At 46.3% G+C, this 20,553-nt stretch overlaps 1 long non-coding RNA gene across 7 annotated transcripts in view; it reads left to right on the top strand.

The window, feature by feature from the left end:
- The first annotated feature begins 2,312 nt into the window (after positions 1-2,312).
- Positions 2,313-20,553, top strand: part of LOC138447529 (uncharacterized) — a 65,309-nt gene continuing 47,068 nt past the window's right edge. For 4 of the 7 annotated variants that reach the window (XR_011259874.1, XR_011259875.1, XR_011259873.1 and 1 more), the window contains exons 1-2: positions 2,313-2,454; positions 4,080-4,237. This is a non-coding gene — a long non-coding RNA (uncharacterized lncRNA). Of the gene's footprint in view, positions 2,455-4,079; positions 4,238-4,671; positions 6,994-9,580; positions 10,083-20,553 lie in introns of those variants that run through there. The other 3 variants (XR_011259876.1, XR_011259871.1, XR_011259870.1) reach the window with 3 other exon arrangements.

Genomic DNA, 20,553 nt, shown 5'->3' with positions numbered 1-20,553 from the left:
ACCTCAACTTCTGCAGTGCCAGAGTGGCCAAATTTAGCAAACATTGCGTGGGGCACCCTTAACCGATTATTCAAATTTATTCGAAATTCAAGTTTAACAGGGCCTCCTGTATTTTATCTGGCAACTTGCTCCATTCTCATATCTAATCAGCAAAGTCTAAATTCGAACCTAATCTCTTGCTTTTAGTCTAATTGCCCTCGGAACTGCTGCATTTGGGGTCTCGTTTGGTTTTGCAATTGTGTGTGTGTCTGAACATTTCAACGGGCTTGGCGCAGCTGAATTCTTGTTTTGCTTCTGCAGTGGCGTCAGGCGTCACCTCTGGTTAATGGCCCTCCGTGAATTAGCTGAGTAACCTCAGAGGCCCTCAGAGCACTCAGATGGGAACGCAGGTCAGGGAGAGCTCTGTGCTGTCCTGGGCCCTATAGGTGGGCAGCACGCCTTCCTGAGTCTCCTGGAGAGCTCTTCACCCCCACTGCCGGGCTGTGACTCCCGCAGAGAGCAGTGCTTTACCTGCAGACACCTTGTGGTCCCCGTCCAGCTCTGTGGGGTCCAGTCTGACAAGACGCTCAACGGTGCCAAGAGCAGCAGCCCCCATGTGCTACCTGCACCCTCTGCCTAAAGTCCAGGAGTGGAATGAATAAAGAGACGCTTCCATGGCATCCATGTGGCTGCAAACGGCATTATTTAATCCCCTCACCTTTTCTATATAGCTGAGTAGTATTCCAGTGGGCTTCCCTGGTGGCTGGGTGGTACAGAATCTGCCTGCAACGCAGGAGACCCTGGGTTCAATCCCTGGGTGGGGAAGATCTCCTCGAGAAGGAAATGGCAACCCACCCCAGTATTCTTGTCTGGAGAATTCCACGGACAGAGGAGCCTAATGGGCTACAGTCCATGGGCTCACAAAAGAGTCTAACAGTGACTAAACAAAAAGTATTCCATGGCATATCCGTATGACATTTTTTTTTTAATGGAGTATAAAGCAGTGCTTTGCGCTGCTGTGTCAGTTTGTGCTGTACAGCAAAGTGAATCAGCCACACGTACATGTATATCCCCTCTCGTTTGGATTTGCTTCCTATTTAATCATACAAAGTGAAGTACGTCAGAAAGAGAAAGACAGACACCTTTTGATAACATGCATATGTAGAATCTAAATGAACGTATCTACAAAACACAAACAGACTCACAGAGAACAGCCTCATGGCTGCCAAGGGAGTAGGGGGAAGGGAGAGGGCTGGACTGGGAGTCTGGGATTAACAGATGCAAACTATTGCATATGGGATGGATAAACAGCAAGGTCCTAGTGTATAGCAAAAGGAACTATATGCAATATCCTGTGATAAAACATAATAGAAAAAAAATTTTTTTAATAAGAATGTATTAAAAAAAAATAAGAAGTGCTTCCTATTGAGCAGGGATCTTGCTCCTGTGCTGGGCTTTGCCTCCCAGCATCCGCCTTTGTCCTCTGAGAAGTGGACCCTTATCCCAGTCCTGCTGAAGATGAACTGCTTCAGGATGGGGACCCTGAAGAGGCAGTTGGGAGGTCACCGTCTGGGAAGCCGCCACTTCGAGTGGTGGACTCGATTCTGAGGAATGGCATTTCAGGTGTCTGTTGAATCTACAGCGCCGGTGGATCCCGTTCCAGGCAGCAGGATAGAAACCGGGGAATCCACGCAGCTCCCCGCCCCACCCGGCCCGTGGCCAGCAGGAGCGTCACTGTAAACCCCCAGATTTAACTGCTCCTGGGAGTGTGGCTTGCATACTGGCAGAAATCATTCACTCCCTTCCTAACGCTCAGGAAGCATGAGATCCCTTATGTATCAGGTGACCTCAATATTCAGAGAGGTCGGAAGGCATGGAGGAAAAGCCACACCTCTTAAATTGTGCTGACTTTGTGCCCAGAGCAGGGACACACAGGGCACCGAGGTGGCAGAGGCTGTTTCATCATTCTCGTCCATTTCTCATCATCCGTCTCATGAACTGGAACCTGCCAGAAAGGGGCCAGCCCTCCCCTGCCTGTTGTTCTCTATAACGTCTGGTGTAGGGCACAGGTGGTGTAGGACGGATACAGGTATCTCTGAGCCTAGCAGGTGGGAGTCCAAAGGTGTTGTGTATGCTTTTTCAAGTCCTTTGCCAGGGACAGCCTTGGCATCAGTTTGCTGGCTGCCTGGCTGGCATGCCGAGATTCTTGGCTGGGAAAGTAGTATTTCAGGGTCAACCAAGAGGACAGAGTGTAGAGATGGTGGCCTGGTGCCAACCTGGCATGCAGGTTAAGTGCCTGGTCACCTGGAGCGATGCTCAGCCACCTGCCCATCAGTCTCTCTGTCCCCACCCCCTTCTTCCGGCAGTGGAGGGGTGCTTAAGCGTCTGTTACACCTCAGTAGACAGGGGGTGGGTGGGCCTCAGACCCTGCTCTGTCTCAAAGCTGTTATCACTTCAGCATTCAAGTTCTATCAGGTAGGCACTGAGCCTGAGACGTGTGTGCTGTTTCCAGGACATGGGCGCCGGGGGACAAAGCAAGTGTGAGAGGCAGTAACGCTTCTGGTCAGCCCGGCTCCTCTGTCTGTCTGTCTGTCTGAAGTCAGGGCTGGTGAGCAGCAAGCTGAAGGGGTGTCCAGGCTGGGGAGGGTGGTGGGCAGGGTCTCGCTAGAATTTCATAAGCTGAGCTTTGAGAGAGATTCAGAAAACAGCCGAATAAAACCCCTGAACCTGTGGCAAGCCTTGTGTTCATTAAAAGAGGGTTGATTCTGCTCCTACAAAAACAAACAACTCCTCCAGGCTCGGGCTCTTTCGTGTTATTGTTAAATGCCAGGATACTGTGACTTTTTGAGAAAAGAATTATTTTAAGGCCAGCCCCAGGAGGTGTGGCTGACTTTAGCTGCAAACATAAATTTAAAATGACAGAGTCCTTAGATTTATGGCTTGGCTTTTTGCAGTTCTTTAAGATGTTGCATTTAATAGAAGTACTGGGGTCAGATTGGAGTTGTATGTACCTTGAAGCTGAGTTCAACTCCTCTGACTTGATCTTACACTGAACAAACGGTAACACCCCTCTATTGTGTGGCTCAAAAAAAACGCTGGCTATTTGAGGTTGACAACTCTTATCTTTCTCTATCTCTCTCATTCTCCGATTTAATGAGCATCTTCCTGTGTTGAAATCAGCCTTGCTGTCAGTCCTAGAGAAGCTTGTGAAGGGAGACAGATTCAAACAACTATGAAAAATGAAGTATTAAAAATGCAAGGCTGGAACCATGATTAGGGAACAATGGCAATTCTGGTCATTTACTGGTCTAAACAGTATTTTTACTCTCTTCTTTAAAATTATCAAGAAGAAGGATTATTTTATAAGTGATTACTGCCTCCCACTCAGCTAGCATATCTCTGGGTAGCTGGTCACGAATTATAGATAAGGGCTCCATGAAAGTCTCTGTTGGTAAAGTCTAAGCAAATTGTCTTCTGATGATGATGGTGGTGATGAGGATGCTGCTGCTGCTGATACAGTTTACTGAGATCTCAGCATGTACCAGGGGTTTGTTCCAAGTGATTTATGACAATCAAACCATGAGAGAGAGAGAGAGAGAGAGAGAGAGAGAGAGAGAGAGAGAGAGTGTGTGTGTGTGTATATGTGTATGTGTATGCACCTGGCTGTGTCCAACTCTGTGACCCCATGGACGGGCACCCACCAGGCTCCTCTGTCTATGGGATTTCCCAGGCAAGAATACTGGAGTATCTGTCTCCCTTCACAAGCTTCTCTAGGACTGACTGACAGCAAGGCTGATTTCAACACAGGAAGATGCTCATTAAATCGGAGAATGAGAGAGACAGAGAAAGATAAGAGTTGTCAACCTCAAATAGCGAGCGTTTTTTTGAGCCACACAATAGAGGGGTGTTACCGTTTGTTCAGTGTAAGATCAAGTCAGAGGAGTTGAACTCAGCTTCAAGGTACAGCTTCCTGCTCCATGGGATCTTCCCAACCCAAGGACTGAACCCATATCTCCTTCATTGGCAGGTGGATTCTTTACCAGTAGTGCCACCTGGGGTAACATAAACCATGAGTAACTATTATTATTTCTATTTTGCAGTTAAGGCAACTAATCAGAGGTCACGTAACTAGCCCAAGGTCACATAACTGGAAAGTGATAGATTTGCTGTTTCATTCAAGACTATTTGACTCCAGAGGATTCACTGTTGCCCACTACACTGTTAAAGAGGATGTTGACGGAAGAGGAGAATAAAAGAGGTAAATCATTTTCTCAGAGTTTCAAAAGTGGAATATGGCAGGTTTCTACATGATAAAGAAAGTCTAAAGGTCACTGGGATTAAAAAGTCTCATTGAAGAGAACATGAGTAAACACTACTTGTTTTCAATTAGTATCAAGTAGTGTAGAAAGGAAGGGTTAAGGTTTCTTGTCATGGAAAAGGTGCTTACTTGTATCTAGGAACTTGTATTTTTATATCTCGCTCTAAATCTTCTAAAATGGAATGCCATGGTAACAGGAGTATTATGTTTTGCTGTTCAAATAAACTGCAAAGTTCTATTTTTGACAGAGAAAACAATTATTGAGAGCAAAATCAGGCTTATCTCTCTTTCTCACTGAAACACTCTTAGGGGATGTTCAGCCTTTGGCACCCAAAGCTGTTGACTGTCGTGGTTAAGACTTGCTCTCGTTTTAGTTGGGATTCTGGCTCCAGTCACGGTGGTGCGACCTTGGCTAAGCTGCTGAACCTCCTCGTGTTTTAGTTTCAAAGACTGTGAAATATGGAAAAGAATAATGCGACCTGCTGCACAGGTTGTTAGAAGACCTAATAGGTGAGGTGCCTAGAATGGGGCCTGGCAAGAAGGAAGGAGAGATGTTAAGCATCATTAACTTTCACCATTATTTACCACCTGGCGATAAATAATCTGACTTGAAGATACTTTCTGTCAGGGAAAAGCAATCACAATACTAAGAAATCACACTTTGAAAACCCATACTTCTTAATGTGATGGTAAATACGCCTCGGGTCACGTTTTTTCACCCAGGAACTTATGCCTGAGTGCTGCAGAGGAGGCAGATTTAGGAACAGGGAGAAATGAGGATGAGAATACACATTTGGAGAGAAGCCAGACATGGTCTGCAAGTTGAAGACAGAACTTTTTCTGCCTGAAAACCACAACCTCCCAGTTCTGTTGCTTTTCTCCTAAGGTGGAAAACAGCTAATAATGCAGATTCCAGGGCACCGATGGGCCACCTTCACTGGGAACCAGCAGTTCAGGACCTTCATGAATTAGTTTTCTTTGTCCTCGTCCACATATTGCTCTATACTTTCCCTTTGTGAACCCCCTCTTTTCTCTGCTGCCTAGAGAGACTGAACCACTAGGTTTGGGGGACAAGTACTTGCTCTCTGTAACAGACTGGCTAGGTGTGTTCACCTTTTCTCTTTCCTTCTGGGCACACAGAGGGGTAACTCATTTATAATTCTGGCTTGCCCTGTGGCTGGGTTCTTGGAGGTGGGTTTCTTGCAACCTATATTCTTCTCAAACTAGAAATTGCTCAATGATCTTTCTTTTCCTCCAGGGCTTCCAGCAGGACTCCCCATCATATGAGTGCACTGTAGATAGCCTAAGTGGCTTATACTGTGCAAGACATCTTTATGCTGTGCTAAGTCACTTCAGTCGTGTCCAACTCCGTGCGACCCCATAGACGGCAGCCCACCAGGCTCCCCCATCCCTGGGATCCTCCAGGCAAGAACACTGGAGCGGGGTGCGATTTCCCTCTCCAATGCATCAAAGTGAAAAGTGAAAGGGAAGTCGCCCAATCGTGTCCGACTCTCAGCGACCCCATGGACTGCAGCCTTCCAGGCTCCTCCATCCATGGGATTTTCCAGGCAAGAGTACTGGAGTGGGGTGCCATTGCCTTCTTCGGCAAGACATCTTCACCGTCTCCAAAAGATACACTTGAGAAAAGCAAGAAATCTTAATGCTAAAGGTCAGTTAGAATTCTGTTATTTAAGATAGTTTAAAAAAAAAAAACAAACAAAAAACATTGCACAGAGCTCCATGGAAGTAAGTAACTTAAGGGCTAGTAGGGGAGTTTGGTGGGAAGAAAGATACACATCAAACTGAGAACCAAAACAGTTCTGCTTTCATCTGTTTAAATAATGAGGGGAAGGGTTTAGATAACTGCTTGAAAATTCTTAAAATCTTTTTTTTTTTAATTTTTTAACCTCACCAATAGGCCTCTAGCATTCTAGTTCCCCGACCAGGGATTGAATCCATGCTCCCTGCATTTGAAGCTGAAAGTCTTAACTGCTGGACCACCAGGGAAATCCCTAGATAACTGTTTTTAAAAGTTTTTTTTTTCTTTTAAGAATTTGAGCCATTGCTTAAAAGAAAGAAAATCTTTCACAGGGGAGGGACCTATTGTGTGTCAGCTACTTTATATCCATTATTTTCAATAACAATTACCACACCCTTACCAGTAACAAGGGCTTCCCTGGTGGCTCAGCAGTAAAGAATCTGCCTGCCAACACAAGAGACACAGGTTTGATCCCTGGGTGATCCCCCTGGAGAAGGAAATATCAACCCACTGCAGTGTTCTTGCCTGGGAAATCCCATGGACAGAGGAGCCTGGTGGGCTCCAGTCCACAGGGTCATAAAGAGTCAGATGCCATGAGTGACTAAACAACAGCAACCAGTGATAACCATCTAGTTTACAGATGAAGAAATTGAGGCGTAGAGATTAAACATTTTGAAGGTCAGAACACTTTATCAGCGAGAGCCAGAATCAGAATCCCTGGTTTATGTATCCTTGAATCCAAAACTTAAGGACCGAGTCTATTGATTCTTTCTTGTATGTATAATAAGCTTGTTTGTTTAAATGAATCACCCTGTGATGATGGTAACAATGATGAAAATGGTACCGTAAAAATAACTACTATTTACTGACTTTCTGGTATTGTAACAGCATCATTTCCCCAATTTCCTTGGATATAAGAATTTCTGTGCTTGGCAAATACACAGATTCTCGGGTTCCAACCCACGTCTGCACTATCAAAATTCTCAGGCGGGGGAATCTGGGAAGTTTGGGAGTCACTGCACTAGGCTGGCTACATGCTATGTGCTCTCCATCCATTATCATCTTTGATCCTGTAACAATTGCACAAGGCTTATTATTTAGCCCATCAAACAGACGAGAAACCTAAGGCAGAGAGAAGTTAAGTTCATCGCTCCCGCTGGTAGCTGTGAAAGTAAGTGAAAGTCGCTTGGTCGTGTCTGATTCTTTGCAACCCCATGGACTGTAGCCTGCCTGGCTCAGGCTCTGGCTATGAAATTCCCCAGACAAGAATACTGGAATGGGTAGTCATTCCCACTCTGCAGGGGATCTTCTCAACACAGGGATCAAACCTGGGTCTCCTGCATTGCAGGCTGGTTCCTTACCATCTGAGCTACCAGGGAAGCTGAAGCTGTAGCAAGAGCCATCTGGGGTGTATTCTAGGTCTGAGGTTACACCCCAATAAAAGGGGTTAACTGGCTTCCAGGGGAACTAACATGAGATTCCCTACTGCTTGGAGCCTTGTACAGGACAGAGAACATTCCAGCTTGGCCCTCTGCCCCATCCTTCCTGGTTCCTGAAGGATCCATTCCTAAGCTGCTGCTTCTTCTCCAGCATCTCAAGTTTCGCTCTCTCCACTGGCTTCTTCCTCTTGAGTCATAAGACCAAGATTTAAAGAGCTTGCCCTTTAGGAGGAGAGAAGTGACTTGTAAATACAAGATTGTCTTAAGTGCCACTGTAGGTGAACAAATGGGCTTGGCAGCACTAGTGCTAAAGAACCGGCTGCCAGTGAAGGAGACATAAGAGATGCAGATTCAATCCCTGGGTCAGGAAGATCTCCTGGAGTAGGAAATGGCAACCCACTCCAGTATGCTTGCCTGGAGAATCCCATGGACAGAGGAGCCTGGAGGGCTACAGTCTACAGGGTCTCAAAGAGCCTGACACGACTGAAGCAACATAGCACACACGCACGAAGGTGAGCAAAGACAAAAGGGACCATGAGACTCTGGAAGAGAGACATAAGTCCTACTTTGGAATATTCGAGATGGTGTGGTATGGACCCATTCCCATGGGCCAGTTCTAGGATATGGGTAGGTTTTCCACCCACTGGCAGCAGTGGGCTGAGGTCACCAAGAAAATATTCTGCCCTCTTCTTTGCAAGCTGGGTCTCTGGAACTTAGACCGAGGAAGGGAAATAAATCTCAACCCTAGAGATGGGCTAGTTGTCTCTGTCATCTGTTTCAAAATAGGACAGAATTACAATCAGCTGGTCGTGACTTTCCATCCTGACCTCTGCAGGAGGGAGTGCGAATCCACTAGAAGGTCCGCTGCCTGTTCAGGGCACCAGCCTGCATCTCCCTCTTGGGATGACGTGGTCGTTGTGGGGCTTTCTGCTCTTATTTTTAATTTTGTTAGTAACCGCAAGCCTCACTGCTCCGGTATTTTGAATACAACATTTTGTAAGTTGAAAATAGAAGGAGAGGACAGAATGTGCAACATTTTCTAGTTCATTGTTCCATGTCCATTAAAAAAAAAAAAAACAAACTCCAAAAAGGAAAATTCTACACTCTCCAAGGTGGCAGCTTTAATGGCACTGTTCTCTCTGTAATTTACAATGAAGGGTAAAAAATGAAGCTCCCTTAGGCCTCTCATATCGACACACACCAGGGTAGACTTGCCCATCCTCACCACTGCTGACATTCTAACAGTTCACAGCTCTTAGATACGATGGACCACCACTGTGTGCTGGCCACCACTTGCTGTGGGCCGAGTGGTTTGCCACATCCCCACACTTCAAAAAAGACACGTTGAGCTGCTAACCCCCAGTAGCTGGGGACATGATTTTATTCAGAAATAGGGTCTTTGCAGATTTCATCAAGTCCAGAAGAGGCTGTCCAGAGTGGGTCCTGATCTAACAGGAAGATGGCCTTTTGATACCACAGAGACACAAGGAAAAGCCACATGGAGATGGAGGCAGAGACTGGAGTCAAGCATTTACAAGGACACCAAGAACCACTGGGGCCACTGGGGGCTAGGAGCAAGGCCTGGACCAGACTCTTCCCCAGGCCCCCAGAGGGAATCAATGCTGCCGATGCTCTGATTTTAGACTCCTCGCCTCCAGAACCCCGAGAATAATTTTCTTTTACTTTAAGTCACTCAGTTTGTGGTCCTTTGTAACAGCCACACTCCAGGACATAATATGCCATCTCAACTGAGAACTGTCCACAAAACAATTCTGTGTAATGCTTCATATAAAAACAAAAACGCTGAACCTGACAACTGTTCTAAGTATGAAAATGATGATCATGTGAGAGTGTGTGACCTTATAGAGTGGTTGCTACGCCACCTGGATGGAGAAAAATAAGGTTTATCAGAGAGAAGTTTTTGCATCTTCAGAAGGAACCTCAGAGATAGATGGTCAAATCCATGAGAGGGGGAACTATGTCCTTCAGGGCAGAATCAGCTCAAGGACCATCACTGCACAGAATGGTTTGTATATTTTTAAATCACCCTTAATGTGGGTCCATCTCTCTTTCCTTTCCATCCAGCAGAGGCCGGCTGATGGATGGGGAACCACCAGATGGAAGGAGTTTTGGTCCCCAAAAGACTTTGTGGTGTATGCCCCCTGATCCTCAACTCACATTTTACTGGGACATCGCAGTGCTAAGTCACTTTCAGTTGTGTCCGAGTCTTTGTGACCCCGTGGACTGTATCCCACCGGGCTCCTCTGTTCATGGGATTGTCCAAGCAAGAATACTGGAGTGGGTTGCCATTTCCTTCTCCAGGGGATCTTCCCAACCCAGAGAGCGAAGCTGTGTCTCTTACAACTCCTGCACTGGCAGGCAGTTTCTTTACTGCTAGCAACCCTGAGAAATACCTCCTAACTGTGTTCAGCCACTGAGATGCTCTGTGTTGTGACTGTTGCCCAATCCCAACAAATACTTTTATTCTCCATATGAGTCTGACCCTACTTTTACTCTAACCCTAATAAAAGCATTAACTTTTATTCTTTTATTAACTCTAATAAAAGAAAATGCAATGGAGACCACATGTGGCCCAGGAAGCTTAAGCTACTTCCTATCCTGCTCTTTACAGCAAGCTTGCCAATCCTTGATCTAGTCCAGTGATTTATAGTATCATCACTGTTTTTTAGTGTGGAGCATTTATGTTTATTAAAAATAAAAAATAGACACAAAGAGGCTGTGCATGAAGCAGGCACACCAACTTGAGCTCTCCTACCACTGAGCTGATGGGGCCTAAGTGTGAAAGTGAAAGTGTCAGTCGCTCAGTTGTGTCCAACTCTTTGCGACTCCATGGAGAGTAGCCTGTCAGTCTCCTCTGTCCTTGGAATTCTCCAGGTAACAATACAGATTGGGTTACCATTCCCTTCTCCAGGGGATCTTCCCAAGATAGGGATCAAACCTGGGTCTCCTGCGTTGCAGATGGGTTTTACTGGCTGAGCCACCAGGGAAGCCCAGGGAAGCCCTGAAGGAACCCATGGTTCCTCTAAATGATCACTTCACTGATACAGGCAACGAACGATCAAGCCCTCAGTGTCTCAGCAGTCTTGAACCCAACACTTCACACACACTCTTGAATTTAATTTTCCAAATAATCACAGAAGTGCATTATCAATATCCCCATTGTTATGAATGAGGCAACTGAAGCTTTGAAAAACTAAATACATTAACTGTCCTATATTTAGAGTTACAAGAATACTGGAGTGGGTAGTCACTCCCTTCTTTGGGGGATCTTCCCTACACAGGATCAAACCCATCTGGATCGCCTGCATTACAGGCAGAGTCTTTACTATCTGAGCCACCAGGGAAGCCCATATTTACATCTAGTGAAGAAGGCTGAGTCCCGAAGAACTGATGCTTTTGAACTGTGGTGTTGAAGAAGACTCTTGAGCGTCCCTTGGACTGCAAGGAGATCAAACCAGTCAATCCTAAAGGAAATCAACCCTGAATATTCATTGGAAGGCCTGATGCTGAAGCTGAAGCTCCGATACTTTGGCCACCTGATGCGAAGAGTAGACTCATTGGAAAAGACCATGATGCTGGGAAAGACTGAAAGCAGGAAGAGAAGGGGATAACAGAGGATGAGAAGGCCGGATGGCATCACTGATTCAATGGACGTGAGTCTGAGTGAACTCTGGGAGATGGTGATGGACAGGGAGGCCTGGTGTCCTCGATTCATGGGGTCGCAAAGAGTCGGACACGACTGAGCAACTGAACTGAACTGAACTGAATGACAAAGACAGGATTCACATTAACACCCTTCTGGCTCCAAACCTCCCCACTTTTAACAGTGTTGCATTGCTCTCCCCAAGTGCAGCTGCTGTCTAGGGCTCTCCCACCTTCTGGGGGTGGGGGGGTGGGTGGCCGTACCCAGGTCTAGAGAGGTGAAGGGTGTGTCCATGGCCAGAGGCTCACTGGCCACGTGACTGGATCTCCGGTCCAGGTCTCCTGACTTCTGACTTGCAGTCCTGTCGTCCTGACCTGACTGGCCCAGGGATGCAGGGATGGGCAGGTGGGAGGGTTGAGGTCCCCACCTCCTCGTTCTCATCAGTTTGGTGGGCTGCAGAACAAGATCATGTAGAAGGTGCTTGCCAGACCGTTGTCTCTTCCTCGGTTTCCTGTCTGGTTCTGGCTCACACAAGTAGCACCTCCCTCAGCAAAGCCCTCGCACAACTCACATCTCTGGGGGTGGGGGCGAGGTTGGGGGGATGGGGCACAGGGCAATTTCTGATCACCAGCAGCTGCCAGTGAGGTCAGCAGAGCAGCACCACCACCGCCCTCCCCGGCACGGACTTGGCCAGCCTTCCTCCAACTTCGTACCTCCCCCTCCCCCTCTGTCTCTTTCATGTCCCCTGCCCTGAAAGCACAGATCTGTCTTCTGATACCAACTCTTGCTCCCTGAGAATCTGCCTCTCCATGCCAGCACCTCAGCACAGGCTTGACTGACATCAGCAGAGTCCTTCTGAACCCAGCCCGGAGGACTGCCCAGGTTTTACCCCAAGGCTACATTTCCCAGACTCTCGCCACCCCCACCCACCTCCAGGGAGCAGCAGCCCCTTCCTCCCCTGTGAACGGGGACTTGTATTGATGGCATTGACTCCAGTGGCTTTAAGAGACAAGGAGTCAGTAACAGTGTAGCAATAACAGAATTAGTTCATGAGTGAGGCATACACAGAGTCCCGTGTGAGGCAGGTGCTATTATAATCTCTGTTTTGTAGACGCGGTAATGTGCTCACGGACAGAGAGCCAGGAAACCGTGGAGTCAGACTCTGACCTCCACAGCCTGTGTTCTTATCGCTTCTCTAATGTACCTGGAGTTAAGACAGCGGTCACCTTTGTGGATGCCAGGCCTGCCTCTCGGTGCCTTGTCATTGTGCTGAGGAATCACCGAGAGGCATGTGCTCACATATTTTCCGTGGCATTCCCTGTGTTTTCTCCCCACTGGGCAGCTAGGCCATCTGTCTTCACTGCTCCAGGGAAGGGAAAACCAGCAACATAGAGATAACGTAAGAGTCATATTTTTAGCTTTCGAGTCTCAAATCCCAGGCTTTCAGCATAAACCAGATTGGGAAATTTACATGGATGGCTGGGAAACTCTTAATCTGGGCCTGATAAGACTTTTCAAATTTGGGAGCTGGAGGAGCTGGGAAGCTGATCTGATGGTGGGGTCTCTGGGAAGGAGTCCCGGGGCCTCCCACCACTCTGCAGCCCAGCATTCCCCAGGAAGTGTGAGATGTAGCAGTCAGACAGTCTTGGAGATGGCAAATCAGAAGCCTGGCCTCCCTTGGATCTGTCTGAGGGCACCCTCATTTGACTGAGGTTGCCTCTTCATGACTAAGAAATACTGGGGCTCAGAAGAGAAATTAAGTACATTTATAAAAACAAAGAACAATAAGGACCATTGCACTTGTTACACAGCTGAACCTGGGGCCCCGCGGACCCACCATGGGTTCAAGATCTTGCTCTAGGGACTTCTCTGGCGGTCCAGCGGTTCAGCTGCCACACTGCCAATGCAGGGAGTGCGGGTGTGATCCCTGCTTGGGGAATTAAGACCCCACACACCACATGTGCAACCAAAACAACAAAAAAGAAAAAGACCTCCCTCTTCTGCACTGATGCTACAGAATTCATCTTTATTCTCCCCACAGGATAGGTTCTTCCCTAGTGCCTCAGATGGTAAAGAGTCTGCCTGTGATGCAGGGGACCCAGGTTCAACCCCTGAGTTGGGAAGATCCCCTGGAGGAGGGCATGGCAACCCACTCCAGGATTCTTGCCTGAAGAATCCCATGGACCAAGGAGCCCAGGGGGCTATAGTCCATGGAGTCGCAAAGAGTTGGAGATGACTGAGCAATTACCACTTTCATAGTATAGCATTTGATTACAGAGTGCAAACATTACTTCCCTGGGGAGCCACAGATAATAAGTAGAGGGAAAAAACAGAGCAGGAAAAAAGTGGAAAATAAACCATGAAGGAAAAAGAAAATCGAAGGAACAGTTAGAGGCAGATAGAGACTGCCTAGCAGAGTCTCAAAGGTGCAACCATCCCAGAAAGAGCATTCGCCTTCATCCCCCAGTCCGAGTGAGTGCTCCGTCAGGATATACTTACATTTTATTTGGCGGACTAGTCATTCCCTCTGTGCTTTTCCCCGAAGCTGTAGCTTGGGGCCGGACATTGTGAAAACGGAGCCAGCCTCCACGAAGGAGGTATTTCAACTGTGTCGTTTCGGTGGAAAAAAAAAAAATGGCGTGTAGATCAGAGTTCTATCTTGGAAATTATGCTTTGTGACAAATATGTTACGAATGACTCCCCCCGTAACCCGCGCCAGTGTGTAGGCTAACACGGCATTCAATTATTTTAACCTGCCATGAACTCGCCTGTGATAAATCATGGGAAACTGCAGAGAAGGCTTCGGTCACTGCACTGCTTCACTCGCTCGAGTCATTCACGGCTCTAAAAATACAGTTTCTATCATCAGATTCCTGGGATTCCTGCAGTGCTTACATTCTGATTTAAGTGGCATTAAAGCCGGGGTGATTAAGCAGAGAAGTCCAAGGCTACCAACCAACACGACATCCCCTGGGCATCAGCTGTATATCAGTGGGGCACACGGTTTAGCCGACATGCAGCTGGAGGGCAGTCAGAGCCTGGCCTGTGGGTTTGGGAAGAGGCTGGGGGCTCTCAGTCTGAAAACGGACCTGTTGGTGAAAGCGTGGACAAGGCTTTTGGTGGAACCAGTCTAGAGTGTAAGGGGATCAGATCATGGCAAGTCCAATTTGGAACATGTTTGGAAGTGATGGGGGAGTTGACCATTCACATTTAAGCCTGGACTCAAGCATAACCTAGGGCTGCTTTGTTCAAACAGGCAAGGATTCTAATAATGGACTAATGATGTAGACTAAGGCTGCATCTACTTCGACTTTAAGACTCACCTCTCCACGCTCCATCTGGGGAGACAGATGGGTCCTTTCGCCACGCTTCCTTGTGGTCCTGACAGATCCACCCTGATCCTATGACCCCTCTGTCTCCTGGAGGATTCTGAGGGAGGCTTGCGTGGCTGTTGCTAACTCAATTTATAGCACGTCTGTTTGCAAGAGGGCTTCCCGGTGGCTCAGTGGTAAAGAATCGGCCTGCCAAAGCACGAGACGTGGATTCAATCCCTGGGTTGGGAAGATCCCCTCAAGAAGGAAATGGCAACGCACAGTATTCTTGCCTGGGAAATCCCACAGACAGAGGAGCCTGGTGGGTTGCAGTCCATAGGGCTGGACACATCTTAGTAACTAAACAACAACTATTTGCAGGAAAAGAAAGAGAGGAGGGGGAGAGATTTGGATCTGTTGCTTTTATAAATAAAGGGTTATGAGATTTGGGACATGAAGCTCAGTAGTGTTACAGCAAGAGAACCACCACTGTACTGGAAATCCACTGTTTGGGGCGGTAACTCTTCCAGGCTCAACTTCCTCTCCCAGTAAAATTAGTTAGCCGGTTAGTTCTCAACCTGAGCTCTGTATTAAAATCCCAGGGAGAATTTTAAAAGCATGCCAATGTTCTAGCCCATCTCCAGATCTTATTTAATTACTCTGGGGTGGGGGTGGGGGGTTTTCTAAGTAGTTCTGATGTCAAGTCTGAGGTCTCTGTCAGCTTTTATGCCAAAGCCTCTGTGATGGTCTGAGCTTTCAAGGGAAAGGAGCAAAAGTAACCTATGACTGATGGCACTGGCCTGTTAACAGCTGGGACCATTCTGATACAGTATTTTTCTAGGATGCTTTGCAGAAGTTTTCTACCCCTTCACGTGGTTGAGGACAAAACAGTAGTAAAATATATGATTTTGATACATTCCCTCCTAGGAATACAGAGGGTATGGCTCTGGATATGACAGGGGTTAAGTCTTGAGCACTTATCCACAGAGCTGACATTCCCAACATTGTGATGTGACTATATATATATATATATATATATATATATATATATATAGAGAGAGAGAGAGAGAGAGAGAGAGAGAGAGAGAGAGACAGACAGACAGACAGACAGACAGACAGACAGAGCGAGCTCTTCCCAGGATTCCAGTTCAATGCTCTGCATTGAGTAGGGTCTGATTTTGAAGAGCACATGAGTTATTCCAGGTCTGAAACTTACCCCACCATTGTTAGACATCTTGTATACTGCTATAGGATACTGTCTGTGACGTAAGCGCTGTGAGAAATGGTTGTGGACGTAAAAATGCTATTAATGAGAAAAATCCTTGTCACCAGCCATCCTCTGGGGGTTTCTGGATTTGATTACCACTTTTCAATGCTTGACAATCTGACTGGTATTTAATGCTTTCTCATTTTTCCTGATAGGGACCGCTAAGCACATTATGTTCTCACAGTTGGCAACTCCACAAAGGCCAGCAATAAAAACCCCTGCTTGTGTAATAAACCATTGTACAATCTACTGCTTATGAACAAGGTCCCTGAAAGTGTGCAACCTTTCTGCACGTTAAACACAAAACAGATGGAGGGTTGAAAATAACTTTCCTCTTCAGGGGAGGGGGAAAGCCGAAGGACAGAGGGCCAGACTCACGGTCAGAGTCCTCAGTTACTAAGCTGGAGGCTGAACTCTGGTTCCAGGCTGTCAGGGGCAGGTGCATCCTTTCAAGGATGCTCCAGACCTCGGGGGGCCCGCTGGGAGGGGCAGCAGGGCTTCAAGGAAACGTGTGTGCAGAGGTGGGGCGGGGCCTCATCCACCACTTGCTAGCCGGATAACCTGGGCAACTAACTCACTGATGCCTCAGAGCCTGTCTTGTCAACCTCCTGTGTCAACTGATGACCTAGAACTTTATTCCCCAAGCATGTCAGAAAATGGAGTAGCTGGAAATAGAAATAATCATATTTTGTTGCTATTGCTGTCTATTTGCTTTTGTTTGTGTGTGTACACACACACACACACACACACACACACACACATATATATAATATATAAGGGCTTCCCTCGTGGCTCAGACGGTAAAGACTCTGCCTGCAATGCAGGAGACCACAGTTCAATCGCTGGGTCAGGAAGATCCCCTGGAGAAGGGAATGGCAACCCAGTCCTGTATTCTTGCCTGGAGAATCCCATGGACAGAGTAATCTAGTGGGCTACAGTCCATGGGGTTGCAAAGAGTCAGACATAACTAGCACACACATGCACAATATATATAAATTATATATATATATTACATAAAACTCATGAGACAGGAGAAAGGATGGAGCCAAGAATTTATAAATGATTATTTACATATGCATGCATGTATGTATTAATCAAGATCTATTTTCTGCCATGTTTTAGGGGAAAACAGTGGCTGTTTATAATACACATTTATCATATACTGTTTTATAGTTTATGGTATTATTTGTGGACATGATTGAGATTGAGTTATTAAAGAGAACTGAAAATTCACTTCAGGGTAACCAAATAGCCACCTTCCATTTGTACCCTGCTCCCAAAGACAGGAAAATTGCTGACCCCATTGTAAAGTGTCGGGTCTGAATTGCAGGCATTAAGTGTTTTATTGACACATAAACACTATTGACACTATGCATAAAACAGATAACTAATGAGAACCTACTGTGTCACACAGGGAACTCTACTCAGTTCTCCATGGTGACCTAAATGGGAAGGAAATCCAAAAAAGAGGGGACATATGTGTATGTAGAGCTTATTTATTTTGCTGACTAACAAAACATTGTTTTGCAAAAATTAACACAACATTGTAAAGCAGATATACTTCAATAAAAAATAATTAAAAGCAAAACATAATAATGAAACTTACAGAAAACTTTCCTTAAAATATAGAATCTTTTGAAGTGCTGAAGAGGCATTTGCTAAAGGAATGAGATTGGGGGGAAAGAGGGGGGGGGCTTTCAACTAGTTTTACTTGTCAGGATCCAGTCAGGAAATCAGAGCTCACACGAGGAATTTCAAAGGATGGGATTTTTAAGAGAAATCGATCACTCAGTTGGGGAGGCAGCTTGCACACCTGAGCTGAATGCAGCCAAAGGAAGAAGACGCAGGCTGCTGAAGCAAAGATGCTCAGGTCCGATAAGCATCAGGAGAGCCAATGGCTCTCCTCTGAGAGCAGGAGATTCTGTCAGAGCAGCTTTGAGGAGGGGAAGCCGGAAGCTCCCTTCCCTCCTCAGGAATTCATTCTCTCTCTAGCACCACCTATTGGCAGCGTTAACAAGAGACCAGCTCCCCAGGAAAGCGGGCTGCTGGGGGTATGGGTTTGAAGCTGAGATACAAGAAGGGGACAATCCATTAGTTCATGAGGCCAGCGGTTTGTTAGAGATTCCCAGGAGGTAGAATGGTGGGCAAAGAATCATTGACACAGGAGGGAAAAGAAGAGAATTAATAAGCTCTGTGGTCAGATTCCCCCAGCAGAGAAAAGAGCCTGCAAGTAGCTAGATGGAATCCAGGCAAAGAGATCACATCGATTCCCAAGTCCCAGAGAGATCTGGTGGGGCTTCCCTGCTGGCTCAGATGGTAAAGAATATGCCTGCAATGTGGGAGACCTGGGTTCGATCCCTGGGTTAGGAAGATCCACTGGGGAAGGGAATGGCTACCCACTCCAGGATTCTGGCCTGGAGAATTCCAGGGACAGAGGAGTCTGGTGGGCTACAATCCATGGGGCTGCTAAAGAGCTGGAGGACTGCGTGACTGAGCAACAAAGAGATCTCATCCTTGTTCTCTCATCCCCATCTGGTCCTCTGACCGTTGGTCGGTAAGTGGGAGAGATCTGCTCTCTGCAGCCACTGGCTTCCTCCTGTGAATTGGCTCCTCCTAGAGCCAGTGACTGTACTTCGTGTATACAACCCCCCTTCATGGATCACAGCCTTGCTGTGGTGGAAGGGGCTTGTGTAACTCAATGAGCCACGTGGTGCAGACCCATCTAAGATGGACAGGTCATAGTAGAGAGTTCTGACAAAACCTGGTCCACTGGAAGAGGGAATGGCAAACCACTCCAGTATTCTTGCCTCGAGAGCTCCATGAACGTATATATTAAACATGCGTTATTTTTTTCCAAAGTTATTATTTTATTTAATCCTCCTGTAATTCATTAGAGGTAAAACAGACCATTTTTGTTAATTTTTTTAATTGAAGTATAGTTGCTATTGGAGAAGGAAATGGCAACCCACTCCAGTATTCTTGCTTGGAGAATCTCATGGATGGAGGAGCCTGGCAGGCTACAGTCCATGGGGTCACAAGAGCCGGACACGACTTAGTGACTAAACCCCATATTTGCTATGCAATATTATATGTTACAGGGTGCACAATATAGTAACCAGCCTGAAAGGCAGGCCGTGCATGAGTCCATTCACACAACATTCTGGAAAAGGTAAAACTACACTGATGGAAAATCCTCTATCAGTGGGTGCCTGGACCATGGGGGAAAGAGGCAGCAGCTGATTACAAAGGGGACACCCAGGGGAATATTTAATTATATCGTTATGTATGGCTCTGCAGTGGTGACCAAATGACACTATATATCTGTGTCAATGGGAATTTGCTGTATTGCTCAGGGAACTCAAACAGGGGCTCTGTGACAAGTTGAAGGGTGGGATGGGGAGGGAGACGGGAGGGAGGTCCTGGAGGGAGGGGACATGGGTGTACCTATGGCTGATTCTTGTTGATGTTTGACAGAAAATCACAAAATTCTGTAAAGCAATTATCCTTCAATTAAAATTTTTTCTAAAAATAAAAAAAAACCACACAACACCCATCAAATTTGATGATACAAAAAGTGAACTTTAATGTATGAAAATCAAAAATAAAAATTTTTAAGAGACATATCAAATAGGAGTCAGAGAATCAATGTGTAGCCTAACCTCACTGAAGGGGCTGGGGAAAAAGGGTGGAAGGTAACCTTGGAAAACAGTCTTCTTTTTTGTTTTTTACATTAAAAAAAATTGAAGTATAATTGCTTTAGAATGTTGTGTCGGTCTCTGCTGTACAATGAGGTGGATCAGCCATAAGTATAGATATATCCCCTCCCTGTTGAACACCCCCCATCCCAGCCCTCCAGGTCATCACAGCACCCAGCTGAGCTCCCTGTGCCAGACAGCAGGTCCCCACTAGCTGTCTGTTTCACGCAGGGCAGTGGATATACGTCCATGCTACTCTCCCAATTCACTTCACCCTCCCCTTCCCCTGCTGTCTCCACACGCCCATTCTCTACATCTGCATCTTCATTCCTGCCCTGCAAACAGGAAATAGTCTTCTGCCTGAAAACTGGGAGGTTAAAACAAAAACAACGGCACACAAGCACCGCACTTCAGCTGGGGACGTGGCTTCTCTTGGTTAATGCTGGCTACCAAAGCTGAAATCGTGTTCCATGTCTACTGGGCTGGACAAGTAAGTCAGTGGATGGTGGCTGGCTGGAGCCCGTTTGCCCACTGTCAGCGAGGGAATGTCTAAAAAACAAGGGAACCAAGCTAGAATGAAGCCAGCTGTGCTGCATGGGAGTTGGTGACACTGCTACGGACTCAGCTAAGCTCGAGATAGATGTGGATGGATGCATTCAGAATTGATTCTAGATCTGTGTGTCTCCAGATCTGTGTATCTCCAGAATGCTTTTTTTCTTTTCTTTCTTTTTTTTTTTTTTTTGCTGTTTTGCTGTTACTAGTTTTTATTTCCACTGCTTTTAAGATATCAAACCTAGGAGTAAACTAACCTAACTGAGAAAAGACATATTTGGGACCTCTAAATACTATCTCAACTTGAAAATACTGTTTTATCACATTTGTTATTGATAACATTTCCTAAGTATCTACCTCCACCTTAAACCTAGAACTCAGAACAAATGCAGAATAGATGATTTTAACCTTCAGCTTTAAATATCATTTGGTTTTCTTCTGTTTTCCTACTTGAACACTTTCTGTAAAGTGAGGGCCTTGTTACTGCATTTTAAATATGCCTTACACTGTGCAAAAACATTACCGTAAAAATATTTTCTAAAAAAGAAAATAAACAATCCATATCTTAT

The sequence above is a fragment of the Ovis canadensis genome, chromosome 11 (assembly GCF_042477335.2).
Source record: "Ovis canadensis isolate MfBH-ARS-UI-01 breed Bighorn chromosome 11, ARS-UI_OviCan_v2, whole genome shotgun sequence".
Taxonomy (NCBI): Eukaryota; Metazoa; Chordata; class Mammalia; order Artiodactyla; family Bovidae; genus Ovis; species Ovis canadensis.
This window is presented reverse-complemented; position numbering and strand designations above follow the sequence as displayed.